The 11563-nt window shown below is 46.2% G+C and overlaps 1 long non-coding RNA gene across 1 annotated transcript; it reads left to right on the forward strand.

The window, feature by feature from the left end:
- The first annotated feature begins 2608 nt into the window (after positions 1–2608).
- On the forward strand, positions 2609–7021 carry LOC141088015 (uncharacterized). The gene is made up of 2 exons (XR_012231821.1): positions 2609–2699; positions 5351–7021. It is a non-coding gene; the product is annotated as an uncharacterized lncRNA (long non-coding RNA).
- Positions 7022–11563: the final 4542 nt, after the last annotated feature.

The raw sequence follows: 11563 nt of genomic DNA on the forward strand, positions 1-11563 counted from the left end.
CCATGCAAGCAACATCACCCCTTCTCCCTAGGCAGACCCCCCTCCAGCATGCAGCCCCATGCAAGCAACATCACCCGCTTCTCCCCAGGCAGACCCCCCCTCAAGCATGCACATGCAGTCCCATGCAAGCATCACCCCCTTCTCCCCAGGAAGACCCCCCTCCAGTATGCACATGCAGTCCCATGCAAGCAACATCACCTCCCCAGGAAGACCCCCCTCCAGTATGCACATGCAGCCCCATCACCCCCTTCTGCCTAGGTAGACCCCCCTCCAGTATGCACATGCAGCCCCATGCAAGCAACATCACCCCCTTCTCCCCAGGCAGACGCTCCTCCAGCATGCAGCCCCATGCAAGCAACATCACCCCCTTCTCCCCAGGCAGACCCCCCTCCAGTATGCAGCAACATGCAAGCAACATCACCCCCTTCTCCCCAGGCAGACCCCCCTCCATTATGCAGCAACATGCAAGCAACATCACTCCCTTCTCCCCAGGCCGACCCCCCCTCAAGCATGCACATGCAGTCCCATGCAAGCAACATAACCCCCTTCTCCCCAGGCAGACCCCCCTCCAGCATGCACATGCAGCCCCATGCAAGCACCACCCCCTTCTCCCCAGGCAGACCACCCAGCATGCACATGCAGCCCCATGCAAGCAACATCACCCCTTCTCCCTAGGCAGACCCCCCCTCCAGCATGCAGCCCCATGCAAGCAACATCACCCACTTCTCCCCAGGCAGACCCCCCCTCAAGCATGCACATGCAGTCCCATGCAAGCACCACCCCCTTCTCCCCAGGAAGACCCCCCTCCAGTATGCACATGCAGTCCCATGCAAGCAACATCACCTCCTTCTCCCCAGGAAGACCCCCCTCCAGTATGCACATGCAGCCCCATCACCCCCTTCTGCCTAGGCAGACCCCCCTCCAGTATGCACATGCAGCCCCATGCAAGCAACATCTCCCACTTCTCCCCAGGCAGACCCTCCTCCAGCATGCAGCCCCATGCAAGCAACATATCCCCCTTCTCCCCAGGCAGACCCTCCTCTAGCATGCAGCCCCATGCAAGCAACATCACCCCCTTCTTCCCAAGCAGACCCCCCTCCAGCATGCACATGCAGCCCCATGCAAGCAACATCACTCCCTTCTCCCCAGGCAGACCCTCCTCCAGCATGCAGCCCCATGCAAGCAACATCTCCCCCTTCTCCCCAGGCAGACCCTCCTCCAGCATGCAGCCCCATGCAAGCAACATCACCCCCTTCTCCCCAGGCAGACCCCCTCCAGCATGCAGCCCCATGCAAGCAACATCACCCCCTTCTTCCCAGGCAGCCCCCCCTCCAGCATGCACATGCAGCCACATGCAAGCAACATCACCCCCTTCTGCCCAGGCAGACCACCCAGCATGCACATGCAGCCCCATGCAAGCATCACCCCCTTCTTCCCAGGCAGACCCCCCTCCAGCATGCACATGCAGCCCCATGCAAGCAACATCACCCCGTTCTCCCCAGCTCGTGCATGAACATTCACTTACCTGATCTGTGACCCCAAAACACTCCAAATCCCGCTATGACATGTGCTCTATGGAGAATGACCCCACAAACCACTCCAAATCCGCACAAAACGCTCCAGTTCCCGCCATGACACCCACAGCTTCCTCTCTCTGCTCTGTTCTATGGAGGAAGAGGCGCCGCCCCTTCTGGTTACATGGGCATGACGTCAGCAGAGGTCCTTTAGCCGACTTGGATTTAGCCTCTACCAAACAAATACTTGCGGACCGGGCATGGGGCGCACAGTACGGGGCCTCACCGGGCAACTGCTCCCCCCAGGGTAGAGCCTAAAGAATACAGGCTCCTTGCAGGTCCTGACTGCAGCCTATACAGTCTAGCTGGTTCACCACTGAAGACGCTAGAGAATACAGGCTCCTTGCAGGTATATATTACTCACAGTACAGAGAATACAGGCTGCTTCCAGGTATAAATTACTGTCTGTACAGAGAATACAGGCTCTTTGCAGGTATATATTTTTGGCTAATTCAGATTGTACAGGCACCTACCAGGCCCTGACTGCAGCCTATACAGTCTAGCTGCTTCACTAATGAAGATGCTAGAGAATACAGGCTCCTTGCAGGTATAAATTTCTGCCAGTACAGAGAATACAGGCTCCCTGCAGGCCCTGACTGCAGCCTATACAGACTAGCAGTTTCACTACTTAAGATGCTAGAGAATACAGGCTCCTTGCAGGTTTATATTATTGGCTAATTCTGATTGTGCAGGCTCCTTCCAGGGCCTGACTGCAGCCCATACAGTCTAGCTGCTTCACTAATGAAGAAGCTAGAGCACAGGCTCCTTCCAGGTATATATTAGTAAAGACATCATAATGTATGGTCTTCCAGGTCCTGACTGCATCCCATACAGTAGAGAATACAACCTCCTTGCAGGTCCTGACAGCAGCCCATACAGTCTAGCAGTTTCACCACTGAAGATGCTAGAGAATACAGGCTCCTTGCAGGTATATATTACTCACAGTACAGAGAATACAGGCTGCTTCCAGGTATAAATTACTGCCTGTACAGAGAATACAGGCTCCTTGCAGGTATAAATTTCTGCCAGTACAGAGAATACAGGCTCCCTGCAGGGCCTGACTGCAGCCTATACAGTCTAGCTGGTTCACCACTGAAGACGCTAGAGAATACCGGCTCCTTGCAGGTATATATTACTCACAGTACAGAGAATACAGGCTGCTTCCAGGTATAAATTACTGTCTGTACAGAGAATACAGGCTCTTTGCATGTATATATTTTTGGCTAATTCAGATTGTACAGGCACCTACCAGGCCCTGACTGCAGCCTATACAGTCTAGCTGCTTCACTAATGAAGATGCTAGAGAATACAGGCTCCTTGCAGGTATAAATTTCTGCCAGTACAGAGAATACAGGCTCCCTGCAGGCCCTGACTGCAGCTCTTACAGACTAGCAGTTTCACTACTTAAGATGCTAGAGAATACAGGCTCCTTGCAGGTTTATATTATTGGCTAATTCTGATTGTGCAGGCTCCTTCCAGGGCCTGACTGCAGCCCATACAGTCTAGCTGCTTCACTAATGAAGAAGCTAGAGTACAGGCTCCTTCCAGGTATATATTAGTAAAGACATCATAATGTATGGTCTTCCAGGTCCTGACTGCATCCCATACAGTAGAGAATACAACCTCCTTGCAGGTCCTGACAGCAGCCCATACAGTCTAGCAGTTTCACCACTGAAGATGCTAGAGAATACAGGCTCCTTGCAGGTATATATTACTCACAGTACAGAGAATACAGGCTGCTTCCAGGTATAAATTACTGCCTGTACAGAGAATACAGGCTCCTTGCAGGTATAAATTTCTGCCAGTACAGAGAATACAGGCTCCCTGCAGGGCCTGACTGCAGCCTATACAGTCTAGCTGGTTCACTACTGAAGATGCTAGAGAATACAGGCTCCTTGCAGGTTTATATTATTGGCTAATTCTGATTGTGCAGGCTCCTTCCAGGGCCTGACTGCAGCCCATACAGTCTAGCTGCTTCACTAATGAAGACGCTAGAGTACAGGCTCCTTCCAGGTATATATTAGTAAGGACATCACAATGTATGGGCTTCCAGGTCCTGACTGCATCCCATACAGTAGAGAATACAAGCTCCTTCCAGGTCCTGACTGCAGCCCATACAGTCTAGCTGCTTGACTAATGAAGACACTAGAGCGTACAGGCTACTTCCAGGTATATATTAGTGACTACATCTGAATGTATTGGCTCCTTCCAGGCAAGGGCGTAACAATAGGCCGCTCGTAGGGGTCATGATCAGCCTTAGAGGTACAGGGGCCTGGCTCCGCCGACCACTGAACCCAGCGTCTGCTTCTCTGTCACTGTGTGGCAGTCTGCCCTGGTCGTTCCCAGGTTCACGGCCACCGGAGGACTGGCACTGTACATTTAATTGCGGCCAGGAAACTCTGTCATCCCATGGTGCAGCGTGCAGCACCTTGATGATCTCATCACACTGTTGACTCATCACAGTTAACATGCAATGACATGCGGTAATGGTAAGCGTGCGCTCCAAGGACAAGCTAGAGAATCTATATCCTGCCAACTCCTGATTGGGCGGTATGGTGCAGTATGTCTGTGTGTGGGCAGGTTATACAGGGGATGTGTCTGTGTGGGGGGTATACAGGGGGCAGTGTATCAGTGTATAGGGAAGTTATATAGGGGGCAGTGTATCTGTGTGGGGAGAATTTAGGCTATCTGGAGGGCAATGAGGCTGTATTATGCTATATTGAAGACTATGAGGCTGCATTATACTATATGGAGAGCTATGAGTCTGCATTACACTATATAGATGGCTATGAGGCTGCACTATACTATTTGGAGGGATATGAGACTGCATTTTACTATATGAATGGCTACAAAGCTACATTATACTATACCAAGGGCTATCAGGCTGCATTATACTATTGTGGAGGACCATATATACCAGAATGGGGGACATGTATACCAGGATAATGGCATATTCCAGGAGATGGACCATACAGAGCAGGATGTGGTACATTATATAGCAGGGTGAGGTACATAATACATAATGAAGGGGGAGAGGGATGAATTTGTGAGTCTTTATAGGATTTAGAACGTTAAGTGGTGCCCATACATCTAATCAATGTGTGCGTGGAGTGGGGGCCCAGAGCAAATATTGCACCAGGGCCCATCGGACTGTAGTTATGCCACTGCTTCCAGGTATATATCAGTGAGGATTTCAGAATGTATGGGGTCCTGGTAGGTTTTCATTGCAGGCCATTTGCATTCTAGGCCATTTACTTGGGAAGACAGTATAATGCAAAACTCTCAACCGTCCAGTATCAAGCGATTTTAGTCCCGTTATCCCGACACATCTCTCTTTGCTGGGTCCAGCGCTCCTCCTGCTCATTTTGAAGAATATGTCATCTTTCTGCACACATACATAATAAAAAAAATACATCTCCCCAAGACTCCGACTCATTAACTGAATGTTCGCAAGTAACTGATGTCTCAATGAGCCACAGCCCACACTGAAGATTTAAAAGTGTTATCAGTGAGCTCTATTGCAGGCTAAACCCAGACACATGATATAGGTATATAGAGATACATTCTACATAGCAGTGTGTCTCTAGGTCACTTTATTCATTCAATAGGTGAAGAAAAATTTAAAAAAATTACGTCATATAAAATTTATAAATATAACAATTGAAAAAATGTAATTGATTTTAAAGCCTTCATCACCAAGCCTCTTACTTTCCTAAAAATGTTTTAAACAAATTTCACTCTCCTGACTGTACCTTTTTTTAACATTTCAATTTTAGGTGATAACTCTGGAACACTTCAATGGATCCCAGTTATTCGGAGATTGTTCTTCATGTGTTATTGTCCTTTTTTTTTTTTTTTTTTTTTTTGCTTTTTTTACAATAAATTTTGAAAATATGACAACTTTCAACTTTTTTGCCCTAAAGCAGATATATGCCACAAAATGGTTCATAAATAACATTTCCCACATGTCTACGTTACATCAGCACAATTTCTGAACTATACACTTTTTTGTTATAAAGTTAGGAGAAAATGAACCAGACATTTTAAGCTGCAATTTCTAATGACGTGTCAGGAAAGGGCTGATTGTAGCTCGAGCACATGAGGGATCAGTACTGATTTATTGATTGTGCTGACAACCTTTATTGTACACATGGCAAACAGTCAGGTAACGCCAAATAAAGGTCATGTTGTTGATAATTTTTATATAAATTCAGGCATTCTTATAACACACTAGAAGAATGGGCTGTTTTGCCTGTTGCAAACTCTTAATAGCTTATGGCATTCATGCTTCAATGAAACCTGGAGATTCACTGCTATTACAAATTTTTTGGTCAGTTGGTTATGTGGAGCCATCACCATATAGTACTTGATGATAAACAACTTACTAAGCAAAAAAAAGCTCTGACTGAAGTATCAGCTCAGATGACTGAGCTACAGGACTGCTAGTAGCAAGAGAACTCAGGTCCTGAAAGTGCAGCTGCTGCCATATCTTCAGCCTCCTCAGATGGTGAATCTGACCATATTCCAGACAAATTCCTCATGTGCTCTCAAAAGTACAAGAGAACAAGTGTTCATGAAACCGGATAGTGCACAAGTCAATTCATTTCTACCCTGAAGTTATTAGCTGTTAGTGTGTGGTACACAGTTTCCACCAGCCCACATTAGTGTAGAGATGTTGTTCTCTAGCATTAAAATAATCTGTGAGAGAAAATTCATACACTGCACAAATGTTTTCATTACCTTTTTATTTCAAAAATAACGTTAAGATTTAGGCCTCTTTCACACATCAGTTTTTTGCCTTCAGGCGCGATCCGGCTTTTTTTTGTAAAACCGGATCCGGCAAAATGCAATGCCGGATCCGGTTTTTCCCCATTGACTTGCATTAGCGCCGGATCGTGCCGGATGGCATTGCGTTTCATCCGGTTTTTGCCGGATCCGGCAACTTGTCTCATTCCGGCGTCTGGAAAAAACGGCTACTGTAACGTTTTTTGTCTCCGGCGAAAAAGCCGGAAGCGCCGGATCCGGCGCTTCCAGCTTTTTGCTACAATGAAAGTCTATGGGCGCCGGAATGCACCGGATCCAGAAAAAGACGGATCCAGCCACCGGATCCGGTTTTTTTAAGTCTGCGCATGCTCAGATCCAATTGGCCAGCCGCCAGGAACAGAGACGGATCCAGCAAAAAACCGGATCCGTTTCTACAGTTCTCCAAAATTTATGCCGGATCCGTTTTTTCTAAAAAAAGCCGGATCCTGCCTGACGGCAAAAAACTGATGTGTGAAAGTAGCCTTATTGTATAGTGTATGGCATATTACCAGTTTATTATACTTGTGTTGTAAAGTTGTAATAAATATTTTATGTTACAGTAAAATAGCATGATTATTATATCATACTGGTAATGAAAAGCCTGTTACCATTTGACTGAAGTAAATAGAACTTAATCCTTTTTACCCTCGAGTCTTTTTTTTTTTTTGGTACACAAAGCAACAATTTGAAAATTTAACATATTCTGTTTAAACACAAGGTTATTATTGAACATTTTAATGTATCCTAAAATCAATGTTCAATCTATTGAAACACCTACAAAGTCCATGTTTTTGATATTTGTTCATTGTACATCCACATTTACAATTCTTCTGAATCATTGTCATGTAATAAATCTGCTGGCTCAGTAATGGGAGCGGACAGACAAGAGGGCATGTGTCTGATGAAATAGTTTGCACTTTGGATTTACCATCATTGCCTTAAGTATATAATGTACTGAAACCTATGGCAAACATTCTTTATTTTTGTGTTCAAAAAAGATATTCATGTAAGGTCTGTGTTTGAAAATCTGTTTTTCCTCATCTGGACGGCGCTGTACAAGGGCTTGTTTCTTGGCTGAAAGGGTGGTCCGTGCATGCCTTTTTAATTGGTGTGTGGTAATGAGGTTTACCACTACTAATGTGATCCCCTTTATTTTATATCTTCATAGCTAACACTTTTCAAATATATGACTGATACGAACCCTGCTCCTGTAAAATGAGCTCTACGACGCTTGTAAAATGTTTTTTTTTCTGGCTGTAACTTTCATTGTTCCAGGCAAACATGGCAGGACACATCATATGATAGCGGCTAAGAGGATAGTAACATTTAATTTGGGCATGGATGGCAAAAGTAATGTCACTCAAAGAATGACAACCCCACCAGTGATGTGCCCTGCTCATTTTGGAAAATTCTGTTATGCAGCAAGGATAGATAAACACTTCAGTGAGAATAAAGGTATTTTAAGGGAACCTGTCAAGTCGTGCTACACCTCTGACCTATCTCTACCTGTCCCTGCACCTTACTATCTGATCCCTAGCCATCCCTCTGTGAGCTAAAGGAGTACTATCATGAGGGAGAAAAATAACATATCCTGACAGTCTACAGCTGGAGACTGGAAAGGCAGGCTCCGGGCTACAATCTCCCCACACCCCACAGGACGTCCTCATTCCCATTGGACAGGGCCACGTCCTTTTTGAAATGCCCTCCTCTTGTAATCATGTGATGCTCGGCACAGAACGTCACATCCGGCCAAGTGCATTGTGGGGCTGATCACGTGGTACGGGCTAACTTCGATATGCGCACTACACATGCGCCGGAGACCGGTGTGGTAAGTGTAAGACAATATTACTTACAAGAATAGTATAAAATGTATGACATTTCTTAGAGTAAAAGGGCACTTTAAAATAAATGAAAATAAACTGCATGCTTATAGTTGATACATCAATAACAACCAAACCTATAAATCTGATTTAAGGCTGCATTCACATCAATCATTCGCGGAAGACGTGGCAAAACTACCATATCACTTCTGGCAAGACTGCGACAAGCCCAATTAATTCCCTATGGGACTTGCAGTCATGTGTGTCACTTGCTGCAATACGGCACATGCGGCAATGGGGGAAAAAAAAAATTGCCCATGCCGCACAAACGATGGGGTCGGGTGCAAATGCGATTGCACTAGAAATTCATACGTGTAAAGCAGGCTTTAGTCCTACAAAGAATATGGCACTCCAAATTGAATATCTATGTGCGGCCCATATACCTTGCTAAGTTTCAGAGCCCTAGTTTAGGAGATGGAATTACAGGAGCAGGGTGGGTAGCAGAAGTATATTGGGAAAGTAACAGTATGGAACAGTTATTTGCGGAGAAATGAGGTCACAGTAGTATAAAACCTGCAAGTGTAGTAAGGAAAAGAAGTGCTGTCAGCAAAAACAAAAGGCAGAAGTCAGGATTCATTTTATTCAGTGCAGCCTTCATCCTTCAAGTTTATTTTTGTGTTATTGAACTTCTGTGGAAAAGGCAATATAAATAATTTATATTAAACATACGAAATTTTGGTTTAAAAGTGGTGATTCCTCATTTTATATAAATAAAAAAAAATTAATTTCAAATAAAATTTACACAATCCGGTTAAAGAGGACCTGTCACCTCCTGGTGCTTTGCAAACTGAAAGCACCCTTGAATGCACCTTGTCTGCTGCATTCAGGTAAGGGGTCCCCCATGTCTCTAGCCCCCCTGTATTCCGAGATATAGCCTTTAGAAAGTTTACAGATAGTGAGTCCGGAGGGCATTAGTGGTTATGGAGTCCTCGCTGCTCATGGGGTTCTCCCTGCTTCTCTGTTCCTTCTCAGCGAGGACTTGTCAAGAGCAGGATCCAGCAGCTCACGTCACGGTCTTGCTGTGCGCCTGCGTGAGATCATACGCTTACACACTTGTTCCGGTTGAGGAGGGGGAACAGAGCAACAGGAAGCGGCACAGAGAAGTCGGAGGCGGGGAGAAGCCCCATGAGCTGCGAGGACTCCATAACCACTAATGCCCTCCGGACTCACTATCTGGAAACTTTCTAAAGTGTATTTCTCGTAGTACAGGGGGGCTAGAGACATGGGGGAGCTCTTTCCTGAATGCAGCAGACAAGCTGTATTCAGGGATGCTTTTAGTTTGCAAAGCACCAGTGGGGTGACCGCTCCTTTTTAATATACACACCCTATACCTAAACATTACCTTCATTGCCAAAATCTTTGTTTTTCTCAACAACAACATAATTTGAGGTTGTACACTCCTCGAATTCTTTAATCGCTTGCAGAGCATCCTGTAAGTAATCAAACGTTTGTAGCTGGGCGCTGTGTTCGGTCGACAATGCCTAAAAATTTTTTTAGAAGAGGAATAAGTATTTTAGTTTCAATCTATAATAAAATACATTAAAATAAAACACATGCAAAGTATACCATATGCCTATATTTTATACAAAGTGTGAGGAAAAAAAAAATGAATAAGTGACACTATTAGCAGACTGTAAAATGCTTTTTTAAAGGGAACGTGTCAGGTCATGCTACCCCTCTAACAAATCACTATCTCAGCTAAAGGGGCCCTATAATGAGGGAGAAAAATAAGCTTAGAGTTACATGTAGTATCCAGTTGAAGACTGGATAGGCAGACTCCAGGCTCCATTCTCCCCTCCTCGCGCTGTCTCCACATGCCCCACTGGGCGTCAACATTCACCTTGGGCTGTGCCACGTCCTTTTTGAACTGCCCGCCTCTTCGGATCATGTGATAACCGGGCTGGACCGTCATGTCTGGTCCGGTGCATTGTGGGGCTGATCACGTGGTATGGGCCGGCTTCAATATGCGCACTGTGCATGCGCTGGAGCACAGCCTGTACCACGTGATCAGCTCCACAATGCACCAGACCGGACATGACAGTTCGGCCCGGTTATCACGTGATCCGAAGAGGCGGCCAGTTCAAAAAGGACGTGGCACAGCCAAAGGGGAATGACGACGCCCAGCGGGACATGTGGAGACAGCGCGAGGAGGGAACAATGGAGCCTGGAGCCCGCCTATTTAGTCTCCAACTGGATACTACACGTAACTATACAAGTTATTTTTCTCACTCATTATTGGGCTCCTTTAGGTCAGACAGGGATAGTTAGGGATTACATAGGAAGGTGCAGGGACAGGTAGTGATAGGATAGAGCGGTAGAGCGACCTGACAGGTTCCCTTTAACAAAACAAATATATTCAACTCCTCCCTAGTATCACCCACTCTATCCACACTTGTGCACCACCTACATCTCATCCATCATGTATCACCTACCCGTCCTCTCCACAGTTCTGCATCACCCTACATCTCATTACTTACATGTCCTCTCCACAGTTCTGCATCACCCTACATCTCCTTCTCTCTGTGTATCACCTATCATCTCCACAGATCTGCACCAGCCTACATCTCATTTCTGTATATAACCTACCCGTACGCTACACAGTTCTGCATCACCCTACATCTCCTTATCTCTGTCTATTACCTACCCGTCCTCTCCACAGTTCTGCATCACCCTACATCTCATCACTTACATGTCCTTTCCACAGTTCTGCATCACCCTACATCTCCTCCTTCTCTCTGTGTATCACCTAACTATCATCTCCACAGATCTGCACCAGCCTACATCTCATTTCTGTATATAACCTACCCGTCCTCTACACAGTTCTGCACCGCCTTACATCTCCTTATCTCTGTCTATTACCTACCCGTCCGCTCCACAGTTCTGCATCACTTTAGGGGTACTTTTCACATAGCGAGATCGCTGCTGGGTCAGGTTTTTTGTGACGCAGCAGTGACCTCATTAGCGATCTCGCTGTGTGTGACACTGAGCAGCGTACTGGCCCCTGCTGTGAAATTGCTGATGGTTACACCCAGCTCTGGTTCATTTTTTGCTCATTGCTCTCCCACTGTGAAGCACACATCGCTGTGTTTGACAGCGAGAGAGCAACGATCTGAATGTGCAGGGAGCATGGAGCTGGCGTCTGGAAGCTGCGGACGATGGCAACCAAGGTACACATCGGGTAAATAAGTGAAGCGCTTTGCTTGGTAACCCGATGTGTACCCTGGCTATGAGTGCAGGGAGCCAGCGCTAAGCGCTGGTAACTAGGGTAAATATCGGGTAACCAATCAAAGCATTTTGCTTAGTTAC

Source organism: Dendrobates tinctorius, unplaced genomic scaffold, assembly GCF_039654945.1.
Source record: "Dendrobates tinctorius isolate UK_male_01 unplaced genomic scaffold, ASM3965494v1 ptg000007l, whole genome shotgun sequence".
Classification (NCBI taxonomy): domain Eukaryota; kingdom Metazoa; phylum Chordata; class Amphibia; order Anura; family Dendrobatidae; genus Dendrobates; species Dendrobates tinctorius.